General features: G+C 38.7%; 1 long non-coding RNA gene across 1 annotated transcript in view; it reads right to left on the bottom strand.

Moving 5' to 3' along the window:
• Positions 1–448: 448 nt before the first annotated feature.
• The window catches only part of LOC115648164, a 31,614-nt gene continuing 12,062 nt past the window's right edge, over positions 449–20,000 (bottom strand). Inside the window, exons 4-6 of the long non-coding RNA XR_003999476.1 lie at positions 19,520–19,735; positions 2,767–2,860; positions 449–796 (exon numbers count right to left, since the gene is read on the bottom strand). This is a non-coding gene — a long non-coding RNA (uncharacterized LOC115648164). The remainder of the gene's footprint in view (positions 797–2,766; positions 2,861–19,519; positions 19,736–20,000) is intronic.

Here is a 20,000-nt window from a genome sequence, read left to right as displayed (position 1 = left end):
AACATGCAGGAGTCATGCTTTTGGGTGGTCTGTCCTGCTGGACACTTTTGGCAATTGAATGGTGTTGCTAAGGGGAGGTCAACTTGAGTGGACCCTGATGCTCTCCATTCACCCACACATACAATTTAGTTAGCTAACATTCTACCACCGACTGGCAGTTGCAACATAAGCAATGATGTTTCTCATTGCAACATAACTTCACAATCAGGATTTATGGACAACAAGGAGACATTGAATGAAACTGAAGAACAGGAAATTTGAAACTGATAAAAAATATTTTTACACAACCTGTAATTCACCAGTGGAACTCATTGCCACAAAATATTGTAGAGGCCAAGAGCATAGTAGGAGTTTAAAAAGGATTAAGGAAACTTTCGCTATGGCCAGGTTATTCCATAACTGCAAAGTTTATTGAATTTGCCTCTGAAGCAGCTGGTAAGGCCAATGTCAGTCACAGGATACTAGGCTAGATGGATTATGGTTCTGATCTTGGATGCCAGTTCTCATGCAGCATCTATTCATATTTCACCTAATTAAAGACAGATGAAACCCTGGACCCACTGAAGCCACTCACAAAACTCCCAGCCACTTCAATAGGACCAGGATTTCACCATAAGGGAAAAGGGAGTAGATGATGCATGATGTATGTGAAGAGGCTGTATGCACAATGGAACCTCCATTTAAAGCTGCAATTGTGTCCATTGTCACTGTATTTCCTGCTGCTCCTAACTGGCTGGAAAGATTTCCTTTTGTGCTCAAACTTTGTTTGGTTTCAACCTGAAGACTTACAGAAAACCTTTAAAAAACAAACAAACAAACAGAAAACAGTTAAAAAACAGAATCTTTTTTGGTTTTCAGTTTTAGTTGTTTGTTGAGAGACTAATTATTTTAGCAGGAAATTTTGAAAAACGTTTTTTAAACACTCCTGTGAAAAAGACTGGCAGAAAGGGTTGGAAGTTTTTAGAAAGTTTTCCCTAATGTAGGCAAGGCCTGAGTGAGCAACGGAGTCTTTACTGCTAGGAATGTTGCTTAGTGTAATTAACCTGCTCCCTACTGAAAAGTACATCTGCTAACACTGGGAAAATGTGAACGATAAAGATAGTAAATGTCTTATTGAAGCACCCCCAGCAAAATCCTCCGGCTGCTGCTATGAAAACATTTTGGGGGTTTTATGGTTTTCTGCAGTGTGTGCAGCATTCTGCAATATTTTGAAAATTATAAATGGGTATTTAAAGAAAATAGGATGATCTTTTTTACATTGTAAATATACAATCATCACAATGTAATCTGATGTGATGTAGCCCCATGAAACCACCCTGCAGAAAATTGATTACAGTAAAATAGTAGCCTTAGGAACATTATTCATTCTCCTTTCCATTCACTCCAGTGGTTTGTGAGCTTCAAATCTTAATTGAGACTATCTAAATGCTGAATTACTAAACATAGCACTCCTCCCCTACCGTTTGCTACACTGCATATTCCATATATGTTATACTAGGACATCTTAGAGTGCCTTGCCCAACATGCTGCTAATGCTAATCGTTGCATGTCCTCCCAGCACCCAGGTTAGGATCTTGCAAGGAAGTGCTCTCAATTCCCACTGAAGTCAATGAGGCCTGGTCTACACTACGCGTTTAAACCGATTTTAGTAGAGTTAAACCGATTTAACCCTGCACCCGTCCACACAATGAGGCCTTTTATATTGATATAAAGGGCTCTTAAAACCGGTTTCTGTACTCCTCCCCGACAAGAAGAGTAGCACTGAAATCGGTATTATCATATCGGATTAGGGTTAGTGTGGCCGCAAATCCACGGTATTGGCCTCCGGGCGGTATTCCACAGTGCACCACTGTGACCGCTCTGGAAAGCAATCTGAACTCGGATGCACTGGCCAGGTAGACAGGAAAAGCCCCGCAAAGTTTTGAATTTCATTTTCTGTTTGCCCAGCGTGGAGCTCTTACCAGCATGGGTGGCGATGCAGTACCAAATCCAAAAAGAGCTCCAGCATGGACCGTACGGGAGAAACTAGATCTAATTGCTGTATGGGGAGACAAATCTGTTCTATCAGAGCTCCATTACAGAAGATGAAATGCCAAAGCATTTGAAAAAAATCTCCAGGCTATGATACAGCATACAGTATGGATAGGCATACAGTACTGAGATCTGGGAGGAAGGAAGCTAGTCCAACTGATTATACAAACATAATCCTTGATTCAGAATAATACTTTAACCCCTGTTTAACTTTAAGTTAACCTTAAAAAATAACCGAATGTGCTTAAAGTGCTGTCCTCAGCAGGGCTGCTTTCCTGAATCTGGCATTAGGTAGGGAATTCTATTTATACTGCTAATGCAACCTTCCCCAAAACAACCAATCAACAAACCAACCAACCAAACAAACCCAAAACACCATGCTGAACTAATTCCAGGAGGACAACCATACATCAACCAACACATCCAGTCGAAGTGAAATGCTGATACTGTTAACTGCCACAGCTACTAAAGGACACAAACAGTGGCTAAAGTCAGCCACGCTAGTAACTTGTTTACAAATGCCATAAAAAATTTCAGAGGATGGGGTCTTAGCAACCTATCTAAAATATATATTAAACTACTCAGTTAACAAGCAAAAAGCTCAGTATGTGCAATACAGCCAAGTTAAAAGGAAATCATTGAATCCAGCTCTTATTTGATAATACTTTACTTTCTCTTATTACAACACCTAAAACTATTATAACTGAAAGTAATTAGAGAAAAAATGTTTCTTACTTTCTGCATTTGATGTCACTTTTTTTATAACCACTTTCACTGGTTTAAATATAGTTGGTTTCCTGTGTCCTTTGGGTGCCTCTTTCACAGAGCACTAGAGAAAACAATTTAAAAATTAGGAAATTATCATTGTGAAACCATAAAAACTGGCAGAGAGTCAGGTGTAGACGTAGTAATTGAAGCTACTATTTATTTCATTTCATTTCAAATTGCCTGGATTTTAAGATGACTGTGATTTTTTCCAGCACCAAGGAAGCAGCAGCACTCACTTGCAAATGGCCAGCCAGAAGAGTAAAATAGTCTACAAAAATATGTGGGCTGTCTTTTCTCTGCTAAAATGTTCATACATATACAAATCTACATTTATATCTATCTATATTAGAGCTGGCACAAAAAAGGGTGGTTTTTTTTGAGGCGTTTATGTGATTCATTCTCCCATTCTCTAGGCTGGGTTCCCTGATCAGACTGCATATCCCACGAAGCACCACAGTCTCCTTTCATGGTGAAGGGAAGAGGTTGCATCATGGAAGTCCCTGGCTTTAGTGAAACATGGGAGACTTTATCTGGCTGGAGAGCTCAGCCCGTAGAGGACATTGGGAACATGAGTAAACTGAATGACAACAGCCATGAAGCATCACAACAGGTATTTTAGTTTTGAGACATTTGGTTTTCTGGCAAACCCCCCCCCCCCGAAATTTTCTGCAAAAAGCAGTCATTTTCTCTTTTTTTTTGGTCAAAAGCCCAATTTTCTGTGGAAAAAGAGTTCTGGTTGAAAATTTTGACTCATCCTAATCTATTAAACATGTTTCCTCTGCAATGTGTAAGGGTGAATAGAGGCTTACATACATAGCCGACCTACTTGTATGCACGTATACACACACACACACACACACACACACACACACACACACACACACAGACATTGTGAGGCTTACCTTTTGTGTAGGGTCTTGTGCAAGCCCCTCTAAACCTGTGTGAATTTCACTAATTCTCATCTTGAAAAGTGTATAGCGAGGAGGCACAGCCTCCCAGCCTGTTAGAAGGAGAAAGACCTGAGATCCCCCCCTGGTGGGCAAAACCAGACCACCTGCGGCTGCCCTGCCAGAAGTGGAGGGGCAGGACAGGAAGCTGGACTATAAAAGGCCAGCCTCCTAGCTCAGTACAGAGAGGGGTGCCAGAGGAGTAGGATGTCTGTTCCTTACTGCCGGGGCCTGGAGCTGAAGGACACAGCTGCCTGACCAGAGGAGTTACCTGAATTGCCAGAGACCAGCAACACTGACAAACTGCCAGGACTGCCATTGGCTGTTTACCCTGGGGAGACCGAGGATGACCTCAGAACCCAGGTACTCCAAACTGGGGAGGGTAGGAAGGAGCCCAGGGACACGAAACAGGGTTCAACTGTGAAGTTATTGTGAACTGGCCAGCATGTTGCAGGCGGATCCCCGCTGACCTAGGGTTACAATACCCCACAACTAATAGGGTCATGGGATGGGACACAGTGGAGTGGGAGGGCCTGCGTCCCTCTACCCTGGGTACTCCACCTGTGAAGGGTAGCTAGCTCCCCACTAATCAGCCAGGAGGCCTGAATTGGTCTAGCGCCTGCCAGAGCTAGGGCACTAGGCGCATTTGCTGTTGTTTCCTGTTGGGAACTTTGCACATCACAGACTAGCACCAGTGAAGCCTGGATTGTCACTGGCTGACATTTGGTTCAACAGAAAATTGAAAACAAGTATGCCTGAATTACTAGCAACAGATATCTAAGTTACTGGGGAAACCTCTATAATTTGGTGTCCTGGGACCTGCCACCACGTTATGAACACGATGCTGTATTTTCCACAGATGGGTCACAATGGTCACAAATAGCAGCTTGCCTCACAGACAAATGAGGTTATCAGCGCAGACAGACACACTCTATAGTCTATAGAGGAAAAGGCAACACCTTCTCCAGATCCCAGAAGGGAGGGAGATAAAGGGTACTGAGCCCGCCATTTTATCCAAGATGGGCAAGAACCACACCGGTTGAGACAACAGAGCCCCAGGACCTGGATGGAACAACCAGAACAAGTGGACTTGCTGCCTCCGGACAGCAGAAGTGCTAATATTCTAAGGTTCAAGTGAAAATGCAGGGCACTTCAGAGACTACTTGACTATTGTTAGACAGCTAAGTTATTAGGTTGCTTATACATATTTGTAACACTGTGTTGGGAGATTTTAAGTGTATTGTTACCTTTTTTATTTGGAAGGGAAAATGTGTGATCTCAGGGGTTGTGCCTTTAAGGGCTGAGTGTCCCAGACAGAAAGTCAAGGTGAGGCTCTATTGTCATTCACAGCCAGTTGGATCTGGACCCGAATAAAGCAGAACCCTTACAAGCACCCCCTAATGACTGACTTTAAACAAGGCATGTTAATGAATGCAAACCTCATTTATCTAATTTCACAGTAGAAACTCTACTGTAAACTTTTAAATCCTATTTTCCTTGGCTGGCAGGTAGGAGGCGCCATTTAACAGCTTGTGAAGTAAATAGCTGAGTGAGTAAGCATGCAGTGAATCAAGAATAGAATGGAACTTCTGCTAGGAGAATGCTGAATAGAAGTTACACACCCCATTGAACACTCCACAGTAACTTTTTAAAAGTTAGTTAAAAATAGAGTATTTAGTTCAGAAGTTTAATCTACAGCAGGAAAATGAATGTGTGTTTTTGAATGATAGGTAATAGATTTTAAGGCTGGAGGAGATCATGGTGATCATGAGGTTTGTGCTCCTGAATTCACCCAGTAATTCCTACACTGTACCCTAAAATTTTAGTTGAACTAGAGAATATCTGTTTAACACATCTGTGTTAGAAATGTATACGAGGGACTATTAAATGTGGCTTTGGTGCATTTTTTATTCTTCAAATATAAACAATGAAAAGCCCCAGAATATTAGGGAATAGTGGGATATTTATCTAAAAAGTATAATATATATTAATTTGATGTATGTTTTTTAATTATGCAAGATCCCTATAATACAGGATAATTTTGTAGAATAAATATTAAGGGAAGATGTTAACTGAAACCCTACTAACTTGTTATAAAAAAAAAGCCAAATATGCCACACTGATGCCTTAGAATGAAATAAGATTACATCAGATGCACTACAGGATTGAGGCTGCTTTTCCTTACTTCAGAGTGATACCTTGATACTGCCAGATGGGAATTTCTTTTTCCTTGTCACATAAATTTTCAATGAAACCAGAACTTTCTGTTTTCTTTGAAATTTTCTTCAAAAACATTCAGATTTTTTTGTTGAAAAAACCCAAACTCAAAATCAAATGGCAAATCGTAATAGGGCAAAAAATAGTAATATTTTGGTTGCCAAAAATTGCAGTAAAATTGGTAATTTTTGAGGGTTTGAGGTTTTTGACAAAAGATTAATCTGAAACGTACCTTTCCATTTTGACAGGAAAGTCATTTTTAGCAGAAAAACCATTTTGAATGAAAAAATTCAACCAGTTCTAGCAAACCCTTAAACTACACAGGTGATTTTACTCACATGAGTAGTCTTTTAATTTGCCTGGATGTGTAAATTTATTTACATACTAAAATGTACAAAGGGTTAATGGGAATAAGAATGAACACAATTTAAATCAATGGGGTTCCACTGGTGTGAGATCAGGATTAGGCCATTCCATTGACTTCAGTGGGGTTATTCCTGTTTACATCAGTGAGAGCAGACTCAAACTCTGTGATACTAATTCTTAAACATTCTTTCATGTGACCATTAGTAAACTGAAACAGGCTCACAAAAGTGCACTATTTACTAGTCCTGTTTCCAGGCCACTATTCCAGACAGTGTCAAATTCTGCCCTCAGGTATGTGCAAATTACTGAGATTGTCTTAAAAGAAAGTTGGATGTGTGTGTGTATTTGAGGGCAGAATTTGGTCCAATAAAAATTATAAATCAGAATTCCTAACAATTCCTGACAATAAAAAAATGCTGCTGATTTTATAGCTAAACAAACCCATGTGAGAAGAACACATACTGGACCCTTTGGCTACGTTATCTTCCTTTTCCACACACAGTTCTTTGCAAGCTACCTGCTATTCTGGGTTTTCTACAGCACAGAAACTTTTGATTCTAATAACTGGCATTAGGGTGACCAGATGTCCTGATTTTATAAGGACAGTCCTGATATTTGGAGCTTTGTCTTATATAGGCACCTATTACCCCCTACCCTCTGTCCCAATTTTTCAAACTTGCTTTCTGGTCACCCTAGCTGGCATTCTGTTGAGATTTTGTAAGATAACATTGTTTTTAGAGCTAATGTTTTAGGATCACTATAAAACTAGAAAAAAATAGAGCTATGAAGAATATGGGAATTTGTAGCCATTGCTGAATGCGCTCCCACTAAAGTTGCTGACAATAGTGCAATAGGTTTTAATGAGTGCAGGATCAGGTCCATTGTTAGCAAATCTGCTAACTATTAAAGGCTCAATCTTGCATGGCACTGAGTATTTTCACAGGATTGGGCTCCCTTATTGCACAAGAATATAATTTAGAATAAGGCTCAAACTCATCCAAGGTTTTTTAAATTTAATCAACTTCCAAATGACCTAAAGGGGGAGCTCTAGGCTACCACAACTCTTCCAATGAGCCGATGGATGCTCGCAAACTTAAAAGGGCATGGAGATGGTAAAGGGAAAAGTCTCTTTTTTTAACTGGTCAATCCACCACTCTGAATATGCAATGACAAAACTGTAATCCAAAAAGACAAGGAGTTGGAACTCCTTTCCCACCTACAGCTGGGAATTTGTTTGGTAAGAACCACCTATAACATGTTCCGAAGGATACAGATCGTTTGCCTGCGTGCGACTTTCTTGGCACAAAGATTCTTCCTAACTTATAACAATTATGTAAACTCCTGACTTCCAGATTCACACTGTGAAGATATTCAAGATGAACTTAATCACTCTGGAAATCTTAAATCGTTTCTGCACGGTTTACCCAGCATCCGGCAGGGAAGAGCAAACAATATGACTCCAGTGGTGTTGACATGATGCTACCTTGTTGAAGAAAATAATTATATTGAAGAAAATGATCCCAGCACTTTAACTGATCAAATCAGGTCTTTGACATGAATGTATTTTTATACCATTTTGTACTTTTTCTTTCCTGTTGTAAGAAAATAAAAATATTAATGGCAAATTACTGTTTTCTCACAAAATTTGTCTTAACTAAATTTGAACCTGGGTTAGTTGCTCAGATGCTGCATTTATTTCCACTGCTAAGTAATTATCAAAATATTATCTATGGAGAATTGTATAATTATGATACAGTGGGACATTTCAGATGGTTGTTTTTCTCAGAATGACTTGGCTCTAAACTGCGAATAGCTCTGGAAATGCAGTTTGCACATTCAGAAAGCATTGAAACGCTATTTGATTTTCATTCTGCTTCACGATAAATTGAATTCAACTATAGCAGAGTTTATTAAAACCAGTTTGCGTAATATTTCACTGGATTTGAAGCTCTGGCACTCACCAATATTTTGAGAGTTAGAAAACAAAAGGGATAGTCTGACCAGTAATAATGACTATCCAAGAGTGCTGGAGTTTTCAGTAACTTCAGGGCAGACATATAATTTACATCATTGTCCTTAAGTGTGTCATATTTATCACATTTCTATCCGCATATCCTTAATCTGCATCCTTATCATTCACATACAGAAATGCCTGAGAAAAATTAATAGCAAAGTACTATACTGAGATCTCAAAATCCTAAAATTTGATTATTTTTACAACAAAAACTACAGTACCTTACACTATAATTATCATATTAAATTAACACAGTGCTGTCTATGTGCTATCTTTGATATTTCATTTATTTATTCACTTGAAATCAGTGAGATCTGGGGCACAGGTCCAGTTACAGGTTCTGGCCCAAATTTGCATAATTCTGTAGTTTGCAGTTGACCTTAAACTGATCAGTGTGAATTAATGGGATTTGAGTGTCCCATGAAAATTTTCCAGCCAACATAGAATTTTTTTTTTCATGTATTTTACTATACATTAAATTTTTTTCTAGTAAAATTCCTGGATGCAATTTTTTTTAAGTCCACCTTTTTTTTTTTCTTTGTTTTTTGGCAAGAACAAAATCATTGTGGCTTTGTCTTCCAACCCAAAGTTTAAATGTATTTAGCAAACACTTAAAAATTATAATTAAAAAGTGAATTTTCTTTCATGCTAATTTCAGACACTAAGCTAATACATAATTTGCATTAAAACTCTGGTATTTTGATACTGTTCTGTTTTAAGTAATACCATATGTATGTGCTATATGACTTGCTTATATTTAAATTGTTTTCTATTTCTGGTTCCTCACTTTCTTAGCTTTGAGATTTTAAGAAGAAATGAAGTAAAACGCTGTATGTAATATTACAAAGTTTGAATTACATTGAGAACTGGTGACTTGGGATGATCATATTGAAAATGAGATTTTTGATTGTTTAACTCAGAATCAGATTCATAGAAGCAAAGAAATATACCCTGTTGGGAAGCAATGCATTTATCTACAGAAAAACTCTAATGGCAACATTACCACTGACTTCAATGGGAGGATTGGGGTCAAAATCTAGAGGAAAAATGGGAGATCTCAGTCACATGTGAAACTAAAACCTCTAACAAATTTTAGTGTCTGAGAGATCTCAGGGATGTTAAGGACTTAACAAAGATTTAGGAATTTTTAAAATTGTAGGTTTTGAAAAATGAAAAAAAAAAAGCCAAGGTTTGCAAACCATTTCCTCTGTAATTAAAAACCTTGTCTTGTATGAATGCTATGAATACCATGTAAAAGTAATTCTTTCCCTGTTTATAGGGTTACCACATTAATAATTAAAAACAATCGCAGAACTCATTTTTTGCCAGAGCCAAACAGAACGTAAATCGCAAAAGTTGATGTTTTAAACACAGTTTCCAAGTGGTTTCAAAATTTGGTGACATGAATTCTCTTATCATGTTTTATAGGAAACAAATTCTGGAAGAAAAGCAAAACCTGGGGAATTTCAAATCTGGTTGCAGACTCAGTGTTAATTTCAAATCTCTTACACGCAAAAAAAAAAAAAAAAGCGAGGGAGGAAGGTAAACTGCTGTTTAACAGCTTTCCACTGTTACATAAACTTTCAAACAACCATGAAATGTAGGTCTCTGGACATCAGTTAAAAGAACCACAAATAAACAGAAGGTCCTACCACACCTCTGTTCCCTAATATGTAACTGAAAGGTTTAATTGAGAACAGAAAGTGACTAAAACACTTTTTGTTTACCTACTGCCCTGTGTACCGTAAACACAAACAAACAAAGCAGGACCAGAGCAGTGAGGTAGAGTTCTCTTGGATGTAATGAATATACGGAAACGACTGAGGAGTAAAAGGAGCCGGTAAATGTCTTTCATGGGTTATCCACCTTTGTACATATGGCAGACTTGGTATTTATGTAGCAAAGAAAAGCCTACTTAAAAAATAAAGATGCAGCATTTAACACTCCTGTGCCAAAGCATCCCAGGGGACTTGTATATCTTTCACAGAAATTTGCTAAGTGTAAAGGTTTAGCAGTTCCTAAAGAATTAGTACAAGGGTGTCCTTGTCAGATAGCAAAGACAAGCATAACAAGGTTCCGTTTTTAATCCTGCTTTAAGGCTGAAAGACTCAATCCTCTTAACATTTATGATCATCATTATTATTAATGAGTAGTATCCTCTTATTCATGCAAGCTATTGCACTGGAAGCAAGGAAGCTTCTACATGAGCATAGGTTTTCATTAGCAGTCCAAACCATTGTATCACTATTGATTATCTGAATGCAAAAGAATTGTGACAGTGACCATACATGTGCTGATTGAGGCCCCATCCTTGGGTGATGGCTCAATCCCACTACCAAAAAATCAATAGTTTTGCCGTTGGGTCAAATTCTGCTTTGTTACACCACTGGAAGGTTGGATTAACACAAATGAGGTTTTTATAGATTTATGCCAGTGTAACTGGGAGGTTCCACCATTGCTTGGATTGCAAACTCCTAGGGGTGGGGACCATCTTTTTGTTTTGTGTTTGTACAGCATCTAGCACAATGGGATCCTGGTCCATGTCATATTACGCTCGTGTAATATAAATAATAATAAGGAGCAGAATGATACTCAAACACTGAGAACCCCCCTAACCATAACCCACAGCAACCAGATAAATAACTAAATAAATAAACATTTCAAAACAAAACCAAAAAAAATGACACAAAGCAGTTTTAATCCCCAAAAGGGAGGCGTGCCACAGGAAATTCTGTAGGGATATCACTTTTGTTATTGATTTTACATTGCAGAGGCTTAGCTACTATGATGTATAAAACCCCAAGATAGACAGATAGACAAATTTAGCCCTGACTTGAATGGGAGCAGAATGGGGCCTCTAATTTAGACACAGAGATGAATTTCTAAGTCTGTAAACTGTCTTAGAATGCTCATTATGTCAAACTGGTTGCTTACAAAAATTGTTTAAATATGTTGCCTTTCCTTTTTTTTTTTTTCGTTTTTGTGTGTGGTCACTTTAATATAGGTATGATAAATTACCAACGTACACACAATGTTTAAATGTGTTACTAATCAGCATGCAGGTCTTGTAACATAAGAAGGAACTATGGGGTACATTTTAGCAAAGTTGATTATATAATGTGGTTGTTGAGAGTACAATGTGTTACAAATGTCACTTGTATTACAAGAATTGAAGTTACATTTGAACATTTTGACTGTAGTTCTGTTAACAGATCAACAGCTTTCATTTGTACTATAAAAAAAGGCGTGGGGTATTAATCAGTGCATTTGTTTGTTCTCTTTGCTCCTATAAAACAGAAACATTTCAAAGTGGTGATTTATTGGTGGAATTCCTAAGGCAGTGGTGGGTAGGGAGGAAACATATAAAGGGTCACAAGTTGTAGAATGAAGTAAATAGCATTTCAACTATTTAGCAGATAATAATGAAAATATATAGAAGAAATATAGCAAGAAAAAGATGAGAAAAAATAAATCTCCTGGCTGGGAATTCATTGAATATTTAGGACCAGGGAACATATAATATGGGGAAGAGCAGGGATTTTCCTGGCTTCCCGTGGCCAACTGTTAGTTTGTCTGAAAGTGTGTATAAAATGTACAGCACTGTCATGCCATTCAGAAAATGAAAATGGATCAGAGAAATAGAACCCAAGATTTAAAAAAAAAATGACTCGTGGTTCTAGATCTCTCACTTGAGCTAACTTGAAGTGGGGAGAATTTCAGAGCATGTTGAGTACTCACCCTCTGAAAATCAGACCCCTTTAAGGTGTTTCATACATCTCAATTTGATGAAAATAGAATGTATGACAAAAACCCAGAATGAGAGACAAAAAAAATTATTCATGGAGGAAACTTAAAATCTGGTAGGGATTCATTCCATTATAGCAAGTAACTCTATAACTTCAGTCTCATGATTCTTACTTACTGAATAATTTTCAACAATAAAAGCAAGGGAATGCCAAATTTGTGTGGAACATAGGGTACTTGGGGACTAAAAAGATTACTATTTTATGAAATAAGGAATATTTGAGAGGTGTTTGGGGAACCCAAAATCACTGGTTTTGGACCATATTGACGAAATTTATGATGTGATGTAGACTACAGGAGTTTAGATTCTCTCCACTTCCTCCCCCAAATAAATATTGAGGTTTTGGTAAAAAATTGAAATCCAAAAGCTATTGTCCAAAAAATGAAATATTTTTATTCTGAAAAATCACCTCTTTTCCTCATGGATGTTATATTTCAGGTGTATCATGCCTCTATTCTCCTTTATGGGCTGGGCTTCCTGGTAAAATGACATCTCCCATGAAGCAGCATGGTCTCACCTCTTGGCAGCACAGCTGAAGTGTTCAGCTTTTTTGAGGAAAATTTGACACTTTCCATGGAAAGCAGGCACTTGCCAAAAAATAAAAAAAACAAAGTTTTGACAGAAAATTTTTAGGAAACCCTAATATGGGCAAAACCCCTAAATTTCTTAGTCAGTCAATCCAAGAACCTGGATCTGAAAAAACTTTTGCACACAAGTATCTTTAGGCACGTGAATAGACTCAGTCTGTTCACTGGGACTGCTCGTATGCATAAAGTTACCCACGTGTGTAATTGTAGATTCAGAGCTTAGATCGTAAACTCTTTGGGAGTTCTAATAAGTCAATTTCCACTGAGCTTCAATGGCTTTATGTAGTCTGCCTGGTATGTGAGTGACTGGATGAGAGTTAATATAAATCTAAACTCTTGCTTATTTCTAGAGTCTGTAGTGCAGTTTCATTTGTGTTCTATTTAAATGATTTTCCCAGATTATCATTAGTGGATTAGTATGAGAAGGTTTACATGAACCATTTGATCATTAAGAATGAGGTGTGAGAGGGTTTTCCAATGGTTTGAATCACAGCTGGCTGAAATGTTTTGTTTGAAACATTTTTTCAATGAAAAATCACCTTCTTCAAAAATTTCCAGTTTTTCAAAGAAAAAACGAATTCAAAATTTTCCATTTGCAAAATCGTACAGAACCTAAAACATTTTTCAGAGTCCAAAACCTTAAGCAAGAAAACCCCAAAAGTTCTGTTTAAAAAACCAAACACTGAAAATTTGTCAGTTTTCAGAAACCAAAAACAATTTAAAAATTCAAAACATTTTTCATTTTTTTGTCAAAAACAGAAAAAAAAATCTGTTAAAAAATTGGGGAACATTTCCACCCCCCCCCCCAAAAAAATCTCATGGAATATGCTTAGCATTTTCTGACCTGCTGTTGTCAGAACTGGAAGCCATAAGTTTGGAGTTCTATTCTTCTCTCTCACTTCACTTCCCCTTGCCTCATTTGACCAGTCTGTAAAGCAATAGTGATATACTAACATATAGCTAGGGCACAGTAATTTTTGTAAAGTGCTTTAAGGCTAATGGATATGATAGTGTTATATTAGGGCAGGGCAGAGCAGAGTTAGGAAAGAGAGAGTTTTGTGACATTTCAAGGTCTGACATGGTAGTTTTGAGCGTATGAACTAAGCCCCAACATTTTCAGGTTCACATTCTATTGAAGGCTGTCCAAACGCCAGGCTACTGCTGAGTGAGCACTCTTAGCTCTGCCAGAATTTCCCCTGATTAGTTAGGTGTAGAGGATGAGGGAAAATGCAACACCCTTTCCGATAGCCCTGCACACCCCATGCCTCTTGTCACCGTAAGGAAGAACCTTGCTTAAAGCCCATTCCTAAGAAATTCCTGCCTCAAACATCTCCCCAGATGACTCCTCTAAAAAGACTCTTCTGTTTACTTTATCTTCTTCTGGGGGCCTGGAGGACTTAACCCAGCAGTCCCCAAACTATATGTTGCAACCCCATATGGGGTCCATTCATCAGCAGATGGTGTTGCGGTGATCTCGAGTGTGTGGAGGACGCCATTTTGCTCCACACAAAGTGACCTTGCACACACTGTATATGCAAGATCATGATGCACAGAGGATGCAATTTTGCTCTACAAAATGGCATCCTCCATGCTGTCTGGGGTCCCAGGAGGGAATAGTTCATTAACATAGGGTTTTGCTGGCAAATAGTTTGGGAATCCTTACCTTAAACCCTCTCCTGCAGTGACTTCAGAGCATGGTGAGTGGCCACTTCCCCACTATTATCAGTTTCCATATGGCTGCAAAATAAGCACCAGCCAGTTCCCTTGGATATCTTGATGATTCCATGCATCAGCTGCCATTTCATTAAAAAATATGGGCCTTATTCTCCACTGCCCTGCAATTTATGTAGTCATTCACACCAGAGCCAAATGAGTGCAAAGTGGGTGTAAAATGCCACCAGGCCCAGAAAGACAGCCCTCTCCACTCTCTTTGCACTTATTTGCATACAGTTAAATAAGGACACAAGGTGCAGGGCTGCAAATTGGATAGTAAGGATATGGTAACTTTGAAAGCATCCCAATTTTCTTCACAGTGGAGGTAGCCTGCTGGTGGTGTCATCATAAAACCACTGTCACCTAAAGCGGTGAGATTTTGTTGCCCTGGTTATCTCAGCTACATCAGTCAACAGCTTTACAGTTTTGACAGTTGGGAGAAACAGTTGTAAGATTTTAATGAGAGCAGACACTTACTACCCCCAAGTAGCTAAATGGGCTAAAAATATCCCTTGTTTTGGTATTTCTAGATTCTCTGAGGTTAGTGATATGTTTAAATTGCTGTCTGTTAGAATACAGGAACTCCCTTGACAGGTTTTTGACAGTGGAGGGTTTTGTTAACAGAAAGATTTGAATCAGGCAACATGTTCAGTCTGCTCCTCTCTTTTAGCTGCCCTTAAAAGGCTATTGCACCCATTTTGCTCATAAAAGCATAGATGTTAAAATTGAAATGATCTGTTATTTACTGTCGTTTATTTCTAAAATGGGATTATTCCTTTCATTACAATTTCTAGTGTTTTGTCCAGTCTAATTTTCAAGTCTATCAAACAGTGGGCTTCCACCCTTTCCCTTGGAGGGTCAGTTCTACTGTCTTTTAGCACTCACCGCTAGGAAATTTTTCCTCAGAGTTTACATTTTAGTTTTATTAATTCCATCACATTACTGAGTATGCCTGCAGGTCCTTTGCTCAACTAAGTGTTCTGAACATCTGAGAAACAGGCTTGGAAGGATTGGATTTTTATTGGTAAATGTTGGTAAACATCAGTGTCACCATATGCACACTGACAAAAAAATATTTCCATCAATCATAATAGAAATTTACAGATAGGTAAAGTAAGAAAAATGCTGCTTAAGAAATTGTTAGAGACAAAATTCATTTATTTAGACTTTTGAATTAGGCTTGTTGCAAATGGAGTAACAAATGAATAGTAAAAAACAGATATGATGATTTAAGGATATTCACTCAGTATATTTTGACGTGATGCTGATCATTTTGTAATTTAACACTTTATAAAGTTTTAACATTTTGAATGTCAGTGTCTACTGTCATTACATAACCTGATCCGCCATAATAGCCCACAACTGTCAAAATTTAAACAGATAAAGACCTAAAATAAACATCAATATTACCCATTGAAATTATATTAAAAAAATCAAATTCTGCCAAGCCTAATGATACGGTATAAAAAGTTAACTGTAGTTGAGGTTAAAGATTTTATCAAAATATGGGCCTTACAAAGCCTCCTTCTAATAGCAACAACCATCCTGCTGAAATGAAAGAGACATCAGTCATGAGGCTGACAGCAGTATGGGAGGTCAGGGAGAGAGATCTGTGCATCAATTTCAGCAGGCTTTCATAATGGGCTAGTTTCCAGAGCAAGGGCTAGGTTGGTGAGAGGAAATATTTTGTTTAACTATCAAAATTGTTTTCCTGACATAAGATGCATCTAAGTCATTTGTATTGATTTAGTCATACTGAAATATATATACTCAGCTTGGGTTCCTCAGCCAGTCTGATTCTTCTTTCACTCCAATTTAATACTTTGTCTTGCATAACTTTATGTAATGTGCCACAAATCATGCAGCATCATTGGACCGTGGGATAGTCTCCCACTGAGGAAGTAGTGGAAGTGCCACTATAAAGGGCTACATAAATTACTTGACAGCTGCCTTCTGTGATCAGCCACACAGGGGGTCATAGACACACGTGGCCAGTGTTACACTATTATCATATTCTACCACCTCTTTTAGTCATCCGCTGATTTATACATACTTAGATTTTTTTACTCTTTCCTCCTAAGTCATCACTCCAGCTGTCTGGTCATTTCTATTGCTCTTCTCTACCATTCCTTCCATTTGTCAATATTTTGGGGGAACATGGTACCCAGAAATTAATGCAATATTCCCTCTGTGGTGGCATCAGAGATATATAGAAAGGGACCATTACTTCCCTAATTTGTAATATGATGCTTTTATTTGAATCTGAATTTTGGCAGCCAAATTACATTGCAGACTCATGTCCAATTTGCTATTGTAATATTTGAATCCCATTTCAAGCTATTAAAACCAAAAGGACAGACTAATAGATAGTCATATAGTCTGGCTAGGAAATCAGCCAGTTGGCTCATTCTCCTATTTCAGGTTTGATTTATATTCAGAAGTTTAGCTGAACTATTTCATTTTTTGATTTTAGATAGGCTCAAGGACGCTGATCCTTTTTCAAAAGAAAGGTTTATTCTTCAGCTACTGCTTCATTGAAAGTGAACAGCAAGCTTTATTAGGAAAATGTAATCAGGATGCCATCCCAAAGTCCAAATGTGGGATGGAGTATGTGACAAATACCCAAACTGAGGGACACTCAGAAATTATTAATTAAAATACTATTGGATCTATTCCTTTAATTCTTTAATAAGTCTTTCTGTCGCCTCAGATTCATGATTCTTTATTTCTGAGGTCAATAGTTTTTAACAGTAAAAATGTGAAGAAAGCAAATTTGTGTGGAGCAGTGAGAAATGTAGGACTAAAACTGGAGATGTGAGAGGAATATCAGGAAGCATGCTATACCACAGGTAATTCCTATTGTTCAACTGCCACAATTATTACTTGAAGTATAGAGACATATTCCTGATTCTCTTACTAATTGTGCTGGGTCCTCAGCTGATGAAAATCAGTGGAGCGCTATTGAAATCAACCTGTCAAAGTCCAAATGAGGGTCACATAGACTTCAGTGCAGCTATACTGGTTTCAATGAGCTGAGGAGTTGGACCTTTGTTTTTTGTACAAGAAAGCATGTTTTTAATTATCCAAGCACCAAGCTGTAATTAACGTAGTAAGCATATTATTTATGCTGAGCTGATGTAGTAATATTTACTCATTTTCATCAAGATTACGGCAATTAGCTATGTGGCTAATATAAACCAATCAACTGGAATAAACATTTAGGTCCTGAATGCTGATGCACTCTCCACTACAAAATGAAAGAGTGAAAGTACTATTATAAATATCGCGAACAAGTGATGTTAATTGTTTAAGTTACTAAAGAGCATTAGAGAAAATCTGCAAGAATAGACACTAAAGATCTTATTTTCCACTGACAGGTTTTACGCTAGAGTAACACAACTGATTTAGTGGAATCCCTTCTGACTTACATGGGTGTAAATGAGAGGCGACTAAGGCCCCAAATGTTGCACTTTTAATGGAACCCTTCTCTTCTTGATCCTGTGTCTGACCTCCCATATTTTATCTTCCCAGGATCAGCTCTGCGGTGTTAATTATAGGGTAAGTAAGCAGTTACTTCCTAGAGCAAATCAGCAAAAGTCCAGGTTTGCTCTAGAGGTCCCAGAGATCATAGCTCTGTGTTTCTTCAGGTTTCAATTTACCAGGCTCAAAACACTTAAAAGCACAAGGAGGAGAGGCTGGGGAGTGATCAGTTTACAAGTGACCTGGGAGTTCACAGGCTCCATCCCTTGAAATTATAGCCCATATAATAGGCCTTGTGCAGACAAAACTGCAACAAATTAACTCTAGCATCTTTATGGTGGGAGGTGGGGGGTGGGGGGAAGCGGGAAGAAAAACACTTCTTAGCTTTATCAGTACTTCCCATGTTGTCCTTCACTGAAGTTTCAAAGTGACACACTTCAGGAGGAGGCTTTGGAAGTGGCATACACATTACTATCACTTTCAGCAGGCATGCTGGACTTAAAAGTGGTGCTACTTGACTTAATGCCCCAGCCCTGGAAACACTTATGCGCATGAGTAACTTTACTCACATGACTAGTCTCATTGAACTTAGTTGCCATTTATGTATTAACTTGCAGCTGAATCTGTACTTGCAATTCCTTGGTAAACCTGTTTTCAGGGACATAAAACTTTATTCCAGTTGATGTAAACTTAGACCTATGTATTGTAGTGGCAAGAGGACTGAGGAGCCTTCGGTACCTCCCATGAGGCTGCTAGCAGCCATTCCAGGCACGAGTTACAATAATTCTTGATGTCCTGATGCACCCCGGACCAGAAAAAACTGTGTCAGGACTCAGGCCAGAGTATTCTTGCATCCCAGGTGCCCTGCAGCGGGGACATCGCTGATTAGTTTCAAAACAGCACAGCGATGACACCAGGGCACCAACAGGGTTTCTTGGGTTTGGGGGTCCCGGTCAATGTGATGGAGACAGTCATTAGTTAGCTCAAACCGGGGCCAGTTTGCTTGTTGGGGTTGGTTGCCTCTCCATTGATTGTGGCTAGCTGCTTGTATGCCCAGCTGAGTGTGGGATCTTCCCTCTGATCTCGGCTAAAGTGCATGGACTGCTCTATCCCTGTTCCCCAAGGAATCCCCAAATGGGTGGGACTGTTTGGGAAGAAGAAAGGGCATGGCTTTCCACTCAATGCTCTGACCAGCTGAAACACCTAGCTGTACACAGTTCAATAAATTGCACCCCACAAAGAGGTGTGGCATGAATCTTCGTGTACCTGGAAGCTTCAAATACATGTGCTACAGATAGCCTTCCATTGCTCCCAGCCAGGGCAGTGCTACTTCATATCATGCCTTAATATGGGCTGTCCTGTCTACTGCAACCTTTTTCTCTCTGGTCTAGACTACTGAGAACTTGTCCTTCTCAAGTCTATTCAGAATGGTACTGTCAAAATCATCTTCATCATATCTAACATGTCACTCCTCCCTCCTCCCCATGCACACTTTGAATCCCTCCACTCTCTGCTCCTTCTGCACTGCATCACACGCAGATTTCTGGCTCTTACCTTCAAGACCTTCATAATTTAGGTCCTGTCTACTTACCTGATTTTATCTCACTGCTATACACTGTACAATACGTTGATATTCTTGTCCTTTCTTCCAACACCAGCGTCTCATTCTGTCACCACTGTTGTCCCACTACTGAATAGTAGAAGATGTCTGAGGCCTTTCAGGTCAATCTTGCAGTGGAGGAGAAATTTGGCATGGAGTCTGGGTGTATCCTAAATATAACTTCTTACTTACGCATCTACACCAATCCTGGAACAGAAATGGTCAAACAGCTTGCAGGGAAATCCCTCTTTTCAGGAAACTCATCTTAACTCTAATGCTTAGTTCCCAGGCAGCAACTCTGCCTCAAGAAATTATTCTAATCAGAGACCAAGGCAAATAGCAAATTCTTCTGCTGCTTTCACATCTCCCTTTTCAAGGTCCATTGCTTCTACACAGAACCTTGCATAACAAAAGCTAACAACAGTACAGCATATCTTCCCAAGGCTGAACATTTGCTCATATGCTAAGAAAA

The sequence above is a fragment of the Gopherus evgoodei genome, chromosome 3 (genome assembly GCF_007399415.2).
Source record: "Gopherus evgoodei ecotype Sinaloan lineage chromosome 3, rGopEvg1_v1.p, whole genome shotgun sequence".
In the NCBI taxonomy this organism is placed as follows: domain Eukaryota; kingdom Metazoa; phylum Chordata; order Testudines; family Testudinidae; genus Gopherus; species Gopherus evgoodei.
The sequence above is the reverse complement of the archived record's forward strand: the minus strand, read 5'-3'. Positions and strand labels throughout refer to the sequence as shown.